Here is a 15,168-nt window from a genome sequence, read left to right on the forward strand (position 1 = left end):
ATTATTATTTTATAATTGCCATTATTAGTGTATAAATGGATATAAATAATAGCATTTAAATGATTCGCCAAAATGTGTTGTATGTAAGCGATACTGTTTTAAACATTATTGTTTTTTCATCAGAAAACCCGGTTTCCACATCTACCTGTATTACTTTAAATGGCACTTTTGCCACTCACAATAGGTCAGACGCGCTGACGTATCGTGTCTATCTATATACAGTTAGGTCCATAAATATTTGGACAGAGACGACTTTTTTCTAATTTTGGTTCTGTACATTACCACAATGAATTTTAAATGAAACAACTCATATACAGTTGAAGTGCAGACTTTCAGCTTTAATTCAGTGGGGTGAACAAAACGATTACATAAAAATGTGAGGCAACTAAAGTATTTTTTTTAACACAGTCCCTTCATTTCAGGGGCTCAAAAGTAATTGGACAAATGAAATAACTGGAAATTAAATGTTCATTTCTAATACTTGGTTGAAAACCTTTTGCTGGCAATGACAGCCTGAAGTCTTGAACTCCTGGACATCACCAGATGCTGGGTTTCCTCCTTTTAAATGCTCTGCCAGGCCTTTACTGCAGCGGCTTTCAGTTGCTGTTTGTTTGTGGGCCTCTCTGTCCAAACTTTAGTCTTCAACAAGTGAAATGCCTGCTCAATTGGGTTAAGATCAGGTGACTGACTTGGCCATTCAAGAATTTTCCACTTCTATGCTTTAATAAACTCCTGGGTTGCTTTGGCTGTATGTTTTAGGTCATTGTCCATCTGTATCATGAAACGCCTCCCAATCAATTTGACTGAATTTAGCTGGATTTGAGCAGACAGTATGTCTCTGAACACCTCAGAATTCATTCGGCTGCTTCTGTCCTGTTTCACATCATCAATAAACACCAGTGTCCCAGTGCCACTGGCGGCCATTCACGCCCAAGCCATCACACTGCCTCCACTGTGTTTTACAGATGATGTGCTATGCTTTACATAATGAGCTGTTCCACGCCTTCTCCATATTTTTTTCTTGCCATCATTCTGGTAGAGGTTGATCTTGGTTTCATCTGTCTAAAGAAGGTTTTTCCAGAACTGTGCTGGCTTTTTTAGATGTTCTTTAGCAAAGTCCAATCTAGCCTTTCTATTCTTGAGGCTTATGAGTGGCTTGCACCTTGCAGTGCACCCTCTGTATTTACTTTCATGCAGTCTTCTCTTTATGGTAGAGTTGGATATCGATATGCTAACCCCCTGGAGAGTGTTGTTCACTTGGTTGGCTATTGTGAAGAAGTTTCTCTTCACCATGAAAATGATTCTGTAATCATCCACCACTTTTGTTTTCCATGGACGTCCTGGGGCCTCGTGTATAACGCCGTGTGTAGAACTCATACTATAACATGGCGTAAGCACAAAAGCGGGAATGTGCGTACGCACAGAAAAATCCAGATGCAGGAATCTGTACGTACGCAAACTTTCACGTTCTTCCGCTACATAAATCCCGATCAGCGTGAAAAGTAACGCACGTGCACGTGCCTTCTGTCCCACCCAAACTCCTCCCAGAATTATGCCTCTTTGAATATTCAAATCAATATAAATAGCCCTTAAGCTCAGCCTTCTGTGAAAAGACAATGGGAAAAGCATGGGGGAAAATATAAGAATTTCAGCGAATACCAAGTGGAGGCAAAGGAAAAATGTACTATTTGTTGGTTTAAACAGTGATATAAACAACAAAAGGAAGTTGATCAAGTGACAGAGTGTCTGAGAAACTCGAAAGCTCAAAGTTCACAAAGTCGCAGAGTGCCCAAAATAAAAAAAGAAGTCACATATCAAAATCGCCGTGAAGAGGCGAGTCATAGCCCACCGTCTGAGTGTCATATGAAAGCTTATTAGGGCACAGACAAAAAAAATAGGCACACAGTGGGAAAAGAGCACAAAATGTCAACTTTAATCTCGAAATTTCCACTTTAATCACATAGTTTATTTTGCCATTAAAGTAAAACATTGTAAAGTTCATCTTAAAATCGTTTAATTTACTAGTTTCTCAAATCCCATCGTAACTAAAGTAGCACGTTAAAAGCTTTGTTCTGTATTTGATCTTCTATGTGCTCTGTGTGTGAATCACTACCTGCTTCTTAAATGGGCTAGTTCTTTCTCCGACAGGACACATAATCCATTGCATTCGTGATATTACAGCTCTCTGAATAATTAAAATACTGAGATGTATACGTGATATCTTGTTCATGATGATAGGAATGAAAGCATGTTATTAAACATGGGAACACGGTGGCGCAGTGCTTGTTCATGTCTCACGCAAGAGGCTTTCTGTGCCATGTGCGACCTTCAATGAAACAATTTATTACAGAAGTACTGTCTCTTTCAAACGTACTAACCTCCAATTCCTGTCCTCACTTTTCTTTCTCCAAACACCCACACAATCAGCTCTGGAACAGACGTGTAGCCATCTGTAAGCTTAGAACGCCGATTCTTCAAAATTTTTAAGGAACATTGAAATATCTTCGTAGTACATGTTTAATTATTCTATCTATCTATCCTTCCAGTGTCGCGTCAGCACTAGCAAGAATACAATGCAAAGCAGGAACAGTCCCTGAACTAGCTAGCGCTGCGGCACCGTGTCCTCACATGTTTAATTATTAACAATACAGATTATTTAAATGAAGTTAAAGTTTTATCTGTATAATATAATCAACATATTTTGCTGCATTTCATCTTAAAAATGATATCATCATCATATGTAAATGCGCACTTTATAAAGTGGCACAGGTTGTGCAATATTATAACTGTAGTGCAAGTTTACAGTGAGGTGATTGTACTTATAAGTACAAACAGTTCTACAAGGAGCACTTGATGGACTGATTGAGTGCGTTTTTAGTTCTTGGGATGAAACTTTTTCTGAACTGCGAGGTCCATACAGCAGGAAAGGCTTTGAAGCTTCATGCAGTATACCGATAATTCTCTTTCCAATCAGCTGCTGCTGTGATTCCCCACTCAGATACAGTGATATAAATACTCTGAGTGGTGCAGTGAGAGTAATATTGAAAAAGATGATCTGCTGTTGCAACCCTTAACGGGAGCAGCTGAAAGAAGAAGAAGATGCAGTGAGAGTAACAATGCTAAAGCAGTTATGGTATTTGGAATACAATGGCTATTCCCAGGACCATTATATTGCTGCAGGTTAATTACAATCAGATGTATTACACTAATAAACAATATGCAGTTAGTTTCAGTGTATTTATAAAGCCGCGTCAGGAATGTGGATCTAAGAAAGGGTGACCACACAGGAACAGTAGCACTGCTTTGACGCTGGGTGCCGCCAATCGGCAAAACTGAGCGGAGAAATTGCATACGCCAAGGTATGAGGTACTGTGGAAAAGTGCCTGGCTTTACGCTGAGTTTAGGTATTATATATTGCGATTTGAGCATGGAAACGTTCGTACGCAACATTTCTGTGCGTACGCACCGTTTATACATGAGGTCCCAGGTCTTTTTGCGTTGCTAAGTTCACCAGTGCTTGCTTTCATTCCCAGGATGTACCAAACTGTAGATTTTGCCACTCGTAATATTGAAGCAATTTCTCGGATGGGTTTTTTCTGTTTTCGCAGCTTAAGGATGGCTTCTTTCACCTGCACGGAGAGCTCCCTTGACCGTATGTTGTCTGTTCACAACAAAATCTTCCACATGCAAGCACCACACCTCAAATCAACTCCAGGCCTTTTATCTGCTTAATTGATAATGATATAATGACAGACTTACCCACACCTGCCCATAAAATAGCATCTGAGTCAATTGTCCAATTACTTTTGAGCCCCTGAAATGAAGGGGTTGTGTTAAAAAAAAAGCTTTAGTTGCCTCACCTTTTTATGCAATCGTTTTGTTCATCCCAATGAATTAAAGCTGAAAGTCTGCACTTCAACTGCATCTGAGTTGTTTCATTTAAAATTCATTGTGGTAATGCACAGAACCAAAATTAGAAAAAAGTTGTCTCTGTCCAAATATTTATGGACCTAACTGTATGTCTATGTGGCCTACACTGGATAACGTGACAGTTAAGAGAGCCCAATTGTATCCGGCTGCAGGACGAAGACTCAGCCTTCCACGCCATGCCCCCCAGCATTCCCGTCTGTCCTCTGTCACATCGCTTTTGTTGAAAATCTAGTAACGTTGATTTACCCTGTAACCCTAAAAGACGATATTAATATGACTTCCTCCAATCATGAGGCAAGAATCCGAGTTTCTCTTTATGGAATATAAACAGCTTTTTATCAAGTACCATAAAGAGTTGGGGGGTTCGTTCAGAATGTAAACAGAGACAGCGAGCACCCATTGATCATTGTGCTGAATCTTATTGCTAAGGCTTAAAACAACAAGTTTGCATTTTTAGCGTATTTTCTTAATTGCTTTGAATCGGTGAAATTTAAAAACATGCACACAGGCATGAGAAGTAAATATTCTATATCATTTTTAGAAAGACATATGCTTTGCTTTGTATTACATGCAAGATAAGTATAATTTACTTAATTTTAATTTCTTAATGTAGTGTTTATAAGATTTCTAAACATTTCTAGATTTCATGCTGTTCTTACACAAATATTGGTTAATGCCCGAGTCACCTCACATATAGATTACTGTAATGCTATTCTATCTGGCATCCCACAAAAACTTATCCATCACTTACAACTTCTTCAAAATTCTGCTGCCAGGATAATAATCTGCTGTTCTAAATCCACTGAACATATTACACCTCTTCTGTCTCAACTTCACTGGCTCCCTGTTAACTACAGAATTCAATACTAAATACCGCTCTGAACATTTAAAGCTCTCCACAACCTCACTGATCTCCTACAGACTTACACTCCTCTCGTCACTCAGATCCTCATCTTCAGCTCCACTTTCTGTACCACACATCAGACTCAGTGCTATGGGAGCTCGAGTGTCTCTCATTGTGCTCCTCAACTCGGGAATTCTCTTCCCTCTCATATACGTCAGCTCGATTCAATAACACATTTTAAAACTACCCTCAAAATTTATCTTTTCAAACTGGCATACTAATTGTGAATTTTGCACTGTTACTGTCAGTTATCTTTGTTTGTTTGCTAATTATTGCTTTTTGATTTATCATTCACTTGTTTTAATTTTACTAATGATGTTTATTTTTATTGTAAGGTGACCTTGAGTGCTAAGAAAGGCGCGTATTAAATTAAAATGTATTATTGTTATTATTATTAATTAATTAATTATTGAGACAAAAACTTGACCAATGTCTGAAAGTCAAAATAGTAAGACTGCAACTGGAAGTCTGGTCTTTCTTTTAACAGTGAAATGATACACTCAATGACAAAAATAAACAATTTTATTGTATACAAATTGGCTTAATAATTTCTGAAAACATTTCACTCATTCCTCTCTCAATCTCTCTCTCACTCACACACACACACACCATGTGGTTACTTGAAAATATACATTATAGGATCTAAAATCCTTGAAACAGAAATGTCTTACATAGCTTTTTCCGTGTGTTGCCACTTTGTAATTTGAGAGCATTAAGTCTGGCAATATGGTGCAGCCTTAGTTTGTGTAAGACAGACACAACTAAAGGCATGAGGATATAATGATGGCTGTCAATTTCAAACTGTGTTTCCTCAATGTTCTCCTTGAGAATAAACACATCATCTGAAGCAATCTCAGCCCGAACAAACTGATTGATCAAAGACACACTGACCGCTTGCCCTAATGTTGACTGTCGGATAACACGCTCAGCTACTTTGACCACCTTGACTGTACCCTTAGAAGGAATGATCAAACCTCCTTTGTTTTTTAATGTGAGCAAGTGGTAACTGTGATCATATGATGCTGGTACAGCATCTGTTACCACACTAGCATGGCACACATTACAGGTCAGCTTCCTCAAAATCCCATCTAAGGGCTACCTCCCACTACTTCCTGACGTGGATTTCTTTGGGAAACTTTCAAGGTTTGAGAAATGTTAACAGCTATCAACAATCTGAATAGTTAGTGACTAAATACGTTTAGCCAAAACGTTGTTTGGAGGCTCACTTGAGCACATAAATGCATAGCTTTGATAGCTTAGCCTGGTGTAGCCAAAGTTAAGATTATAAAATGGGATTTTCTAATGGCCAAATATAACCAAAACAATTGTTCAGCCTTACCTATGAAATGTAATCCCTCGGAATCTGGTTTGGAGCGTACAGCGGTTTATACAATCCCAAGCAGCACATGCGTGAGGCATCTTTATCCATTACTTCACTGTGCCACTCGCAATATGGCGGCAACGTTGACGTACGAATCTGTTGGTCAGGCGGCATCTAGTAATTCTATGTCTATGGTCGGATGACGTCATCCAACGCGACAGCTACTGTAGCCACGCTGCTACTGTCTCGCTTTGTGAAACACTACGGACGCAAGACTGTTGCTGAGTGAACGAATTCAGAAACAATCCCATCGTCAAGAGGCAGGCAGTAAGTGCTCTGAATTTTGGGAATGCATTTTGTGGATGTGTGGAATCGCCGCGTTCGTTTTCGTTAGCCCCCAGACGAACTTTGCTTGAATGAATCCTCCTGTGGTCACCCGCGTGCTGTTTCTGTTCATTGATATCTGCGGTTCACGTAACGTGGCTTACTCCCAAATTTTAAATCGTACTACCCAGTCACACCGCTGGCGCCTATTCATTCCTTTCCGTGTGTTTCTTTTGTCGATTCCTTCTCGAATCGCAGACACCGGGGAGTACGGCGCTTTGATTTCTGCCTTTGTTTCTCTTTTGTCCCTCCGCGGCCAATACTATCCACCTGCAGAGCCACAGCACCATACTTCACCGCAGTTGTAGACCCAAAAGTGACGTCTCCATCGTTTCAGGACTGACTTTTAGAAGGTTTCAGTAGGTCTCGGCAAAGCGCGGAAAGTAACGTCGGGCCAAAGACCCGTTTAGAAACCAAATAATACGCATCATTGTGAGGTTCAGAGGGTTTCTGCCATCACGTGGTGTCATACATCAAACTAAACAATACAGATCCATCCATCCATCCATTTTCCAACCCGCTGAATCCGAACACAGGGTCACGGGGGTCTGCCGGAGCCAATCCCAGCCAACACAGGGCACAAGGCAGGGAACCAATCCCGGGCAGGGTGCCAACCCACCGCAGGACACGCACAAACACAACCACACACCAAGCACACCCTAGGGCCAATTTAGAATCGCCAATCCACCTAACCTGCATGTCTTTGGACTGTGGGAGGAAACCGGAGTGCCCGGAGGAAACCCACGCAGACACGGGGAGAACATGCAAACTCCACGCAGGGAGGACCCGGGAATCGAACCCAGGTCCCCAGGTGTCCCAACTGCGAGGCAGCAGCGCTACCCACTGCGCCACCGTGCCGCCCAACAATACAGATCGTTTCTGTGAAATACACTGTTAACATTTACGTTGTGTTCGGGTCTGTGGGAACCATTTAACATGTCGACAAAACTAAAATCATCAAGATCTCTGTTAATTGAAAATAGCTTTTCGTTTACATTCATGAAACGAAGTATACAATATAATTGCAGTGTTTACACCACATTAGAGTTTAGTAAAACGTTAATAATAAAAGTGATTACGTTTTTTTAAATGTACTATGCATGTGTGCAATATTGTTCTAAACCAATTTAGAATATTTAAGCAAATGTAATATTTTTAAACATGCATGTGAAGAAAATGGCAATACATATTCTATACTGAATTATGCAATAAATACAGGATATACAAAACATTCAAATAGAATAAAAGACAATAATGCAGACTAAAATACAACATATAATACTACAAAAAATCTTAAGCAAATAACATAAATTGTGATAAAAATTCAAACCCTGAGTACCTGGACAGACAGAGGGGGTAAAGTAAAAGAAGGGGCAGAATGTCAGGTTTGTTTAATGTCCTCCTAAACAAATGAGTTAAAACAAATGAATGGAGTCAGCTGATGTCATTAATTTTGGGAGGTCATTCCACAGTCAGGGCGCTATATACAGCTGAAGGCCCTGCTGTCACCCACAGAGTGCAGGTTAGTGGGGGGCACAGAATGAGAGGACCTTAGTGGGCAGGTCAAGAACAGAATTTGATATTCAATCCTGTAAGACACAGGGAGCAGTGAAGGTGCAGTGACTTACAATAATCAATGCAGGATGTGATAAAACAGGGACAAGCTTCTCAGCATTAGAAAAGAAGAGGAAGGAGCAAACATAAGAAATGTGACACAGGTGGAAGTAAGAAAGTTTCTTAATATGGTTTACAGGGTGAAATAAGAAAAGGAAGAATCAAAGTGACACTGAGATTCTTTGCAGTGAAAGAAGGTCTGATGAGATCATCACCCAGAATGGTTGAAGCGTTGCTTGTTTTCTTAAGTTATACTTTAGTGCCACTTTGCAGGAGTTCAGTTATGTTGTAGTTTCATTTCAAAGAGTTTTGCTCTGTTCAGGTTTTAATTTTACTTTAATTTCACTGAGGCAAGTTGTGAGCTGAGAAAGCTGTGATGAAGTGTCACTTTTAACACTGAAATAGATCTAAGCATCATCTGTATAAAAATGATAACCCAGACCAAAGCTATGAATAACTTGCTCAAGGGGAAGCACAGAGATACAGAAGAGCAGAGGATGTCATTTCATTAACAAAGGGAATTCAGATGGAGGAACTGCTATGATAAATTAAGGCATTTGGGTTACCCTGGACATGACATAAGCTGCATGGCCACAACGCCATATGCAATAACTTTTACAGAAACTGGGACAGTAGCTCCTCAATTGGAAGGTAACAATGCTTAGCACAATAAGGAAAAATAAGCCAGAGCTCCCATCTCAACTGCTGGCCACACAGAACAGGCAGGTGAAGACCTTCACGTTTGTCTAAACAAATGACACATCCTTGGTGCACAATGTGATCTGCACTGGGATAGGAGATGCCATGACCAGAAATGATAATGGACTATAATGCTACAAAAACAGGAGTCGAGAATTTAGACAAAACATTACACTGGATGTTGGCCACACACAATTTTTTCAACATATTGAACATCTTGGGGGGAAAAATACTTTTGTAATCTCAACAACCTTGAACCGAGACTGGAACAGGGAGAAGGAGACGGAGCCTTCTTGAGGAGCAGAGTAAACCACTGGTGACACCTCACATGCTACTGGGACGACATGTGCCAAAGACCCCAGCATGTACTGCCATTGTGTCGATTCAACAGTCCAATCCACAGGGGAACCAATGACGGCACCAGTAGTGTGTGTGTATAGTGAGTGTGTTTGTGTGTCTCACTGTGTGAACTGTACACTTATTACAGTATTGTGTAGAAAATGAAAATATTCAGTTCTGCTTGATAAACAAATAGAATGTGATCTGAGGGTAAAGAGTAAACAGGTTATTTTTTATACATTGCTTGTTAAAATAAAGTGACCATCTGATTTAAAAAAAAAAAAAAAAGTCCCTCAATAGTACATACGTAGCAAAAATGTAATCATAAGTTGAGATTCAACTCAATAATTTTTCATGCTTCTCAAAGAAAAATCAAAATATGAAGTTTGTAAACTACTGCATTTGTGAAGTGTGAGAGGATATCCAAAACTATCATTGAGTGTATTTCAGTAATTTGTGTAGTGACTTCTAAAACCACAATATTACATTAAAATATACTGCTCAAAAAATTAAAGGAACACTTTTTAATGAGAGTATAGCATCAAGTCAATGAAACTTGTGGTCTATTGATCTGGTCAGTTAAGTAGCAGAGGGGCTTGTTCATCAGTTTCAGCTGCTTTGGTGCACTAGAGGGGCAGCAATGAGACGACCCCCAAAACAGGAATGAATGGTTTAACAGGTGGAGGGAGCCCACTGACATTTTTCCCTCCTCATCTGTTTTGTCACTCGTTTTGCATTTGGCTACGGTCAGTGTCACTACTGAGGTGATACCTGGACCTACAGAGGTTACACAGGTTGTCCAATTTCTCCAAGATAGAACATCAATACATGTCGTTGCCAGAAGGTTTGCTGCGTCTCCCAGCACAGTCTCAAGGACATTGAGGAGATTCCAAGAGACAGGCAGTTACTCTAGGGGAGCAGGACAGAGCCGGAGAAGGTCCTTAACCCATCAGCAGGTCTGGAGGAACAGGATGAGCACTGGCAGAGCCTACAAAATGACCTCCAGCAGGCAGGCTACTGGTGTGAATGTCTGTGACCTCTGACAAAAAGAAACAGACTTTATGAGGGTGATCTGAGGGCCCGACATCCTTTAGTGGGCTCTGTGGAGCTTGATTGGCATTTGCCATAGAATACCAGAATTGGCAGGTCTACCACTGGTGGGCATCCAGCGCTTTTCACAGATGAGGGCAGGTTCACCCTAAGCACATGTGACATACGTGAAGGTGTCTGGAGAAGCCATGGAAAACGTTATGCTGCCTGTGACATCATTCAGCTGACAGGTTTTGTGGTGGATCAGTGATGGTCAGGGGAGGCATATCCATGAAGGGGCACACAGACCTCTACAGGCTGGACAGCAGCACTTTGACTGCCATTAGGTATCAGAATGAAATCCTTGGACCCATTGTCAGACCCTATGTAGCTTATGTCATGTCCAGGGCAACCCTCATGCCTTAACTTAATTATTATATTATAAATTATCTTAATTTTATAATAATATAATCTTGTATCACAGCTCCAGCTGATTCAAAACTCAACTGCAAGAGTCGTGACACGGACCACCAACAGCGTTCACATCCCAGCCATCCTGCTGCACCTTCACTGCTCCCTGTGTCTTACAGGACTGAATATTAAATTCTGTTATTGACCTGCCACTAAGGTCCTCTCATTCTGTGCCCCCCACTAACCTGCACTCTGTGGGTGACAGCAGGGCCTTCAGCTGTATATAGCGCCCTGACTGTGGAATGACCTCCCAACATTACTGACATCAGCTGACTCCATTCATTTGTTTTAACTCATTTGTTTAGGAAGACATTAAACAGACCTGACATTCTGCCCCTTCTTTCAGTTTACCCCTCTGTCTGTCCAGGTACTCAGGGTTTGAATTTTTATCACAATTTATGTTATTTATTCAAGATTTTTTTGTAGTATTATATGTTGTATTTTAGTCTGCATTATTGTCTGTTATTCTATTTGAATATTTTGTATATCTTGTATTTATCTTTATTTAGTGGAGATATTATTTGTAGTCAATGTTATTTAGGTCCTGTTGTTGTTTTTGAATTTTGGGTAGGGTGCTGTATAAATAAATTGTGTTCTTATTAGTATTTTTATTTTTTTCTTTTGATGGCCCATTGTTTATAATAATAAGTGACAAAAACTAGAGCAGTTCTATATACGGCAATTAATATATTGCATAATTCAGTGTAGAATATGTATTGCTGTTTTCTTCACATGTTTAAAAATATTAGATTGGCTTAAATGTTTATTCTAAATTGGTTTAGAACAATATTGCACACACGCATAGTACATTTTAAAAAATGTAGTCACTTTTATTATTAACGTTTCACTAAACTCTAACGTGGTGTAAACATTATAATTATATTGTATTGTTTGTTTCATGAATGTAAACGATAAACTATTTTCAATTAACACAGATCTTGATGATTTTAATTTTGTCGACATGTTAAATGGTTCACACAGACCCAAACACAACGTAAATGTTAATAATGTATTTCCCAGAAATGATCCTTATTGTTTAGTTTGATGTGTGACACGACATGATGGCAGAAACCCTCTGAACTTCACAATGATTCGTATTATTTGGTTTCGAAATGGGTCTTTGACCCGACGTTACTTTCCAGGCTTTGCTGAGACCTCCCGAAACCTTCCAAAAGTAATTTTACGAAGTCAGTCCCGAAATGAAGGTGATGCCACTTCTGGGTCTAAAACTGCGGTGACGTATGGTGCTGTGGTTCTGCAGGTGGATGCTACTCCTCCGCGGTGTCCAGTTTAATGACAGTCACGGAGGTGGTGAGCGGCCAACCATTAAAAGAATAGTTAGGAGTCAGATTAATTAAAGGTGAAAAACGAACTGGAGTCCATGACCGTGGAGAAGAGTCTTAGAGAATACGAGCTGTGAACAACAGTATCTGTATTTACACACACGGCCTCAAACCTGCTTAACCCAATGCCGACATTTACATGCATTGCTTGAATAGACACTTAAATGTGTGTCTTTTTTCCCATTTAACTTGTATCAAATATGACAAACTCCCATGTTTCAGTGCTAAAGCCAAACCAGTAATGTCTGTTAGTGAGTATTAGACAAGTTAATAGAGATTTGTGGTTTGTGTTATTGCCTTACAGTTCTGTCAGCATGAATTTGAATCTCAGCCTGTTTTTTTAAGTCTCTATGCAGTTTCTATGTTTGCTCTTTTATTCTTGTTTTCTCCACTTCTCTAAAGATGCTCAGGTTTAGTGGCCTGGCAAGTCTAACTTGTCTTGGTGTGGTTGTGGACTTGAATGTGAGTGTACCCTATGGTGGTTTATCGCTGGCTCCTGCCCTGTACAGGAACTCTGGTTTCCTTTCTATACCCCAATAACTTCTCTTTGTATTTGTTTTGCGGTGGACCACGGTGGTGAGGTTAAGGTCCATTTGGCTACTTATACATGTGACTTTATCATTCTGAGCCAACCCGGCTGTGTGGGTCACCCCATGTGCCACTCTTAGGTGAACACCACTGTTAGGACTGGCATCCTTCTTCTGGCCAAGACCCACTTTCATTTAATCAGAATATTCGTGAAGGTCAATTAGGGGTGGGCGGTATGACCAAAATTCTATATCACGGTATTTTTCTAAATTATCCTGGTTTCACGGTATTCAACGGTATTTTTTTCCCCATGCATGAGTGGATGTTAACCACATTTTCCACTGGAATTACTGGCTAAGAATAACCTATTCCACTGTCAAGAGTATTGTACATAAAATTTTTTTTAATGTGCACACAAGTATTAATACAGTTTTTCATTGCCCTACAACGTGATAGTTTTGAAGGGGGTGGCACTAATGGAGAAGGTACCACATTGCATGACAGATGCAGTCAAAATATAGAACCTTTTTATTGAACAAATTTTGCAAAAACTTAAACTATAATTTTGACAATATATTTTCAACCATACAAAGAGGCATTTAGACTATTATGTTCAGTGTAGAGAACTTTATCGCAGGTGTGACGAGGCTCCAAAAAACTGGATGTATGAATGGGTATCGCACAGGTTTAACTTAAATATTGTATAAATGTTGGGTTTGTGATCTGGTGGTCGGAGACACGAACACAGAATTCAATGCATGTTCTTCTGAGCGGGCTATCTTTATTGCACACGTGCTGTCTCTATCTGACGTACTAAAACCCCAGTTCCTATCCGTCCTTTTTCTTTCTCCACATAACCAATCACCACACGATAAATGTCTTTGTGAAATTAAAACTAATTATAACTAATTATAAACTTAGCCCACGGAGTGTTCAGAACTTTAAAAATATCTTCGTTATACATATTTAATTATGCCATCCATTCAGAGTTGCGAGCACATCAAAGGATGAATATAAGCAAAACATACACTAGCAGGGTCAATATAGCACAACAAAACCCCACATCCTACATGACTTTGAAAGGAAACTGAAGCGCCGAGTAAACCCACCAGAAAAACACGCCGCCGTGCCCCCATATGATTAATGCATGCTTTAATGCATTTCACCATGAAAATTATATTAAGTATTTATTTTAGCATTCTAAATGTTCAGAGAGAAGGAAGATCATGAAGTGAATGTATTCTGTGCGGGGTTCGCTGCCGGCGCCTCCTCTTAGTGCAAGAAGAAGTCAGTTTAAGAATCACTTAACACAAAGCATTTAATGTGCTATATAACTTAAGACGGGGTTTGAAAACATGTCGTCACACTATTACACAGTACCCAGGTATATTACACTGTATTGAAAACAAATAAAACAAGTACAACTTGGCTTGCAGAATTATCCAGTAGTACAGTGATCCCTCGCTATATCGCGCTTCGCCTTTCGCGGCTTCACTCCATCGCGGATTTTATATGTAAGCATATTTAAATATATATCGCGGATTTTTTGCTGGTTCGCGGATTTCTGCGGACAATGGGTCTTTTAATTTCTGGTACATGCTTCCTCAGTTGGTTTGCCCAGTTGATTTCATACAAGGGATGCTATTGGCAGATGGCTGAGAAGCTAGATTGCTTACTTTTCTCTCTCTCTTGCGCTGACAATCTGTGATCCTGACGTATGGGGATTGAGCAGGGGGGCTGTTCGCACACCTAAACGATACGGACGCTCATCTAAAAATGCTGAAAGATTATCTTCACGTTGGTATCTTTTGTGCAGCTGCTTCCTGAAACGACATGCTGCACGTGCTTCGCATACTTAAAAGCTCAAAGGGCACGTATTGATTTTTGACTGAAAAACAAACTCTCTCTCTCTCTCTCTCTCTCTCTCTCTCTCTCTCTCTCTCTCTCTCTCCCTGCTCCTGACGGAGGGGGTGTGAGCTGCCGCCTTCAACAGCTTTGTGCCGCGGTGCTTCGCATACTTAAAAGCCAAACAGCCCTATTGATTTGTTTGCTAGAGATTGTTTTCTCTATCTATGTGACATTCTGTGCTCCTGACACACACTCCTTTGAAGAGGAAGAGATGTTTGCATTCTTTTAATTGTGAGACAGAACTGTCATCTCTGTCTTGTCATGGAGCACAGTTTAAACTTTTGAAAAAGAGACAAATGTTTGTTTGCAGTGTTTGAATAACGTTCCTGTCTCTCTACAACCTCCTGTGTTTCGGCGCAAATCTGTGACCCAAGCATACCGCCAACTGCCGCCATCTCACTAAGATTATGTAAATGAAGGCTGTGACTTAAATAATGATTTTGGATTTTGTAAGCTTGGGGCAGTTTCACATTAGACAAGTTGACCAGCGATTTTAAGTTCCTCCTTCATATGCCCCTGTTTTTTAACATAATCCTCAGGCCTAACTTGTACAAACCTTCCTTCACATTAACTATTAACAAAATTCTGTGACCCTAACAGTATTGAATGTTCAATCAAAGTAGTGAATACTGTTGACACACAACTGTGCAAGATGGCCTTCTTCTTCTTCTAGCCTGTTGGGCCCTCCCTTCATTCCC

At 40.1% G+C, this 15,168-nt stretch overlaps 4 protein-coding genes across 8 annotated transcripts in view; 3 read left to right on the forward strand and 1 right to left on the reverse strand.

Annotated features, from left to right (window-relative positions):
• The window catches only part of LOC114642082 (zinc finger protein 883-like), a 422,053-nt gene that overhangs the window by 394,091 nt on the left and 12,794 nt on the right, over nt 1–15,168 (forward strand). Inside the window, exon 1 of one of the 5 annotated variants that reach the window (XM_051921841.1) lies at nt 6,376–6,482. The exons of the other annotated variants lie outside the window; for them this stretch is intronic. The gene's annotated coding sequence lies outside the window, so the exon portion shown is untranslated. Of the gene's footprint in view, nt 1–6,375; nt 6,483–15,168 lie in introns of those variants that run through there. 5 annotated transcript variants of the gene reach the window in all.
• The window catches only part of LOC114643402 (zinc finger protein OZF-like), a 719,868-nt gene that overhangs the window by 275,454 nt on the left and 429,246 nt on the right, over nt 1–15,168 (forward strand). The gene's annotated exons all lie outside the window — the stretch shown is intronic.
• Nucleotides 1–15,168, reverse strand: part of LOC114642086 (zinc finger protein 664-like) — a 396,955-nt gene that overhangs the window by 200,251 nt on the left and 181,536 nt on the right. The gene's annotated exons all lie outside the window — the stretch shown is intronic.
• LOC114642003 (zinc finger protein OZF) overlaps nt 6,366–15,168 on the forward strand; it is a 1,360,360-nt gene continuing 1,351,557 nt past the window's right edge. Inside the window, exon 1 of the mRNA XM_051921845.1 lies at nt 6,366–6,440. The gene's annotated coding sequence lies outside the window, so the exon portion shown is untranslated. The remainder of the gene's footprint in view (nt 6,441–15,168) is intronic.

Source organism: Erpetoichthys calabaricus (assembly GCF_900747795.2).
Source record: "Erpetoichthys calabaricus chromosome 1 unlocalized genomic scaffold, fErpCal1.3 SUPER_1_unloc_27, whole genome shotgun sequence".
NCBI classification, from domain to species: domain Eukaryota; kingdom Metazoa; phylum Chordata; class Cladistia; order Polypteriformes; family Polypteridae; genus Erpetoichthys; species Erpetoichthys calabaricus.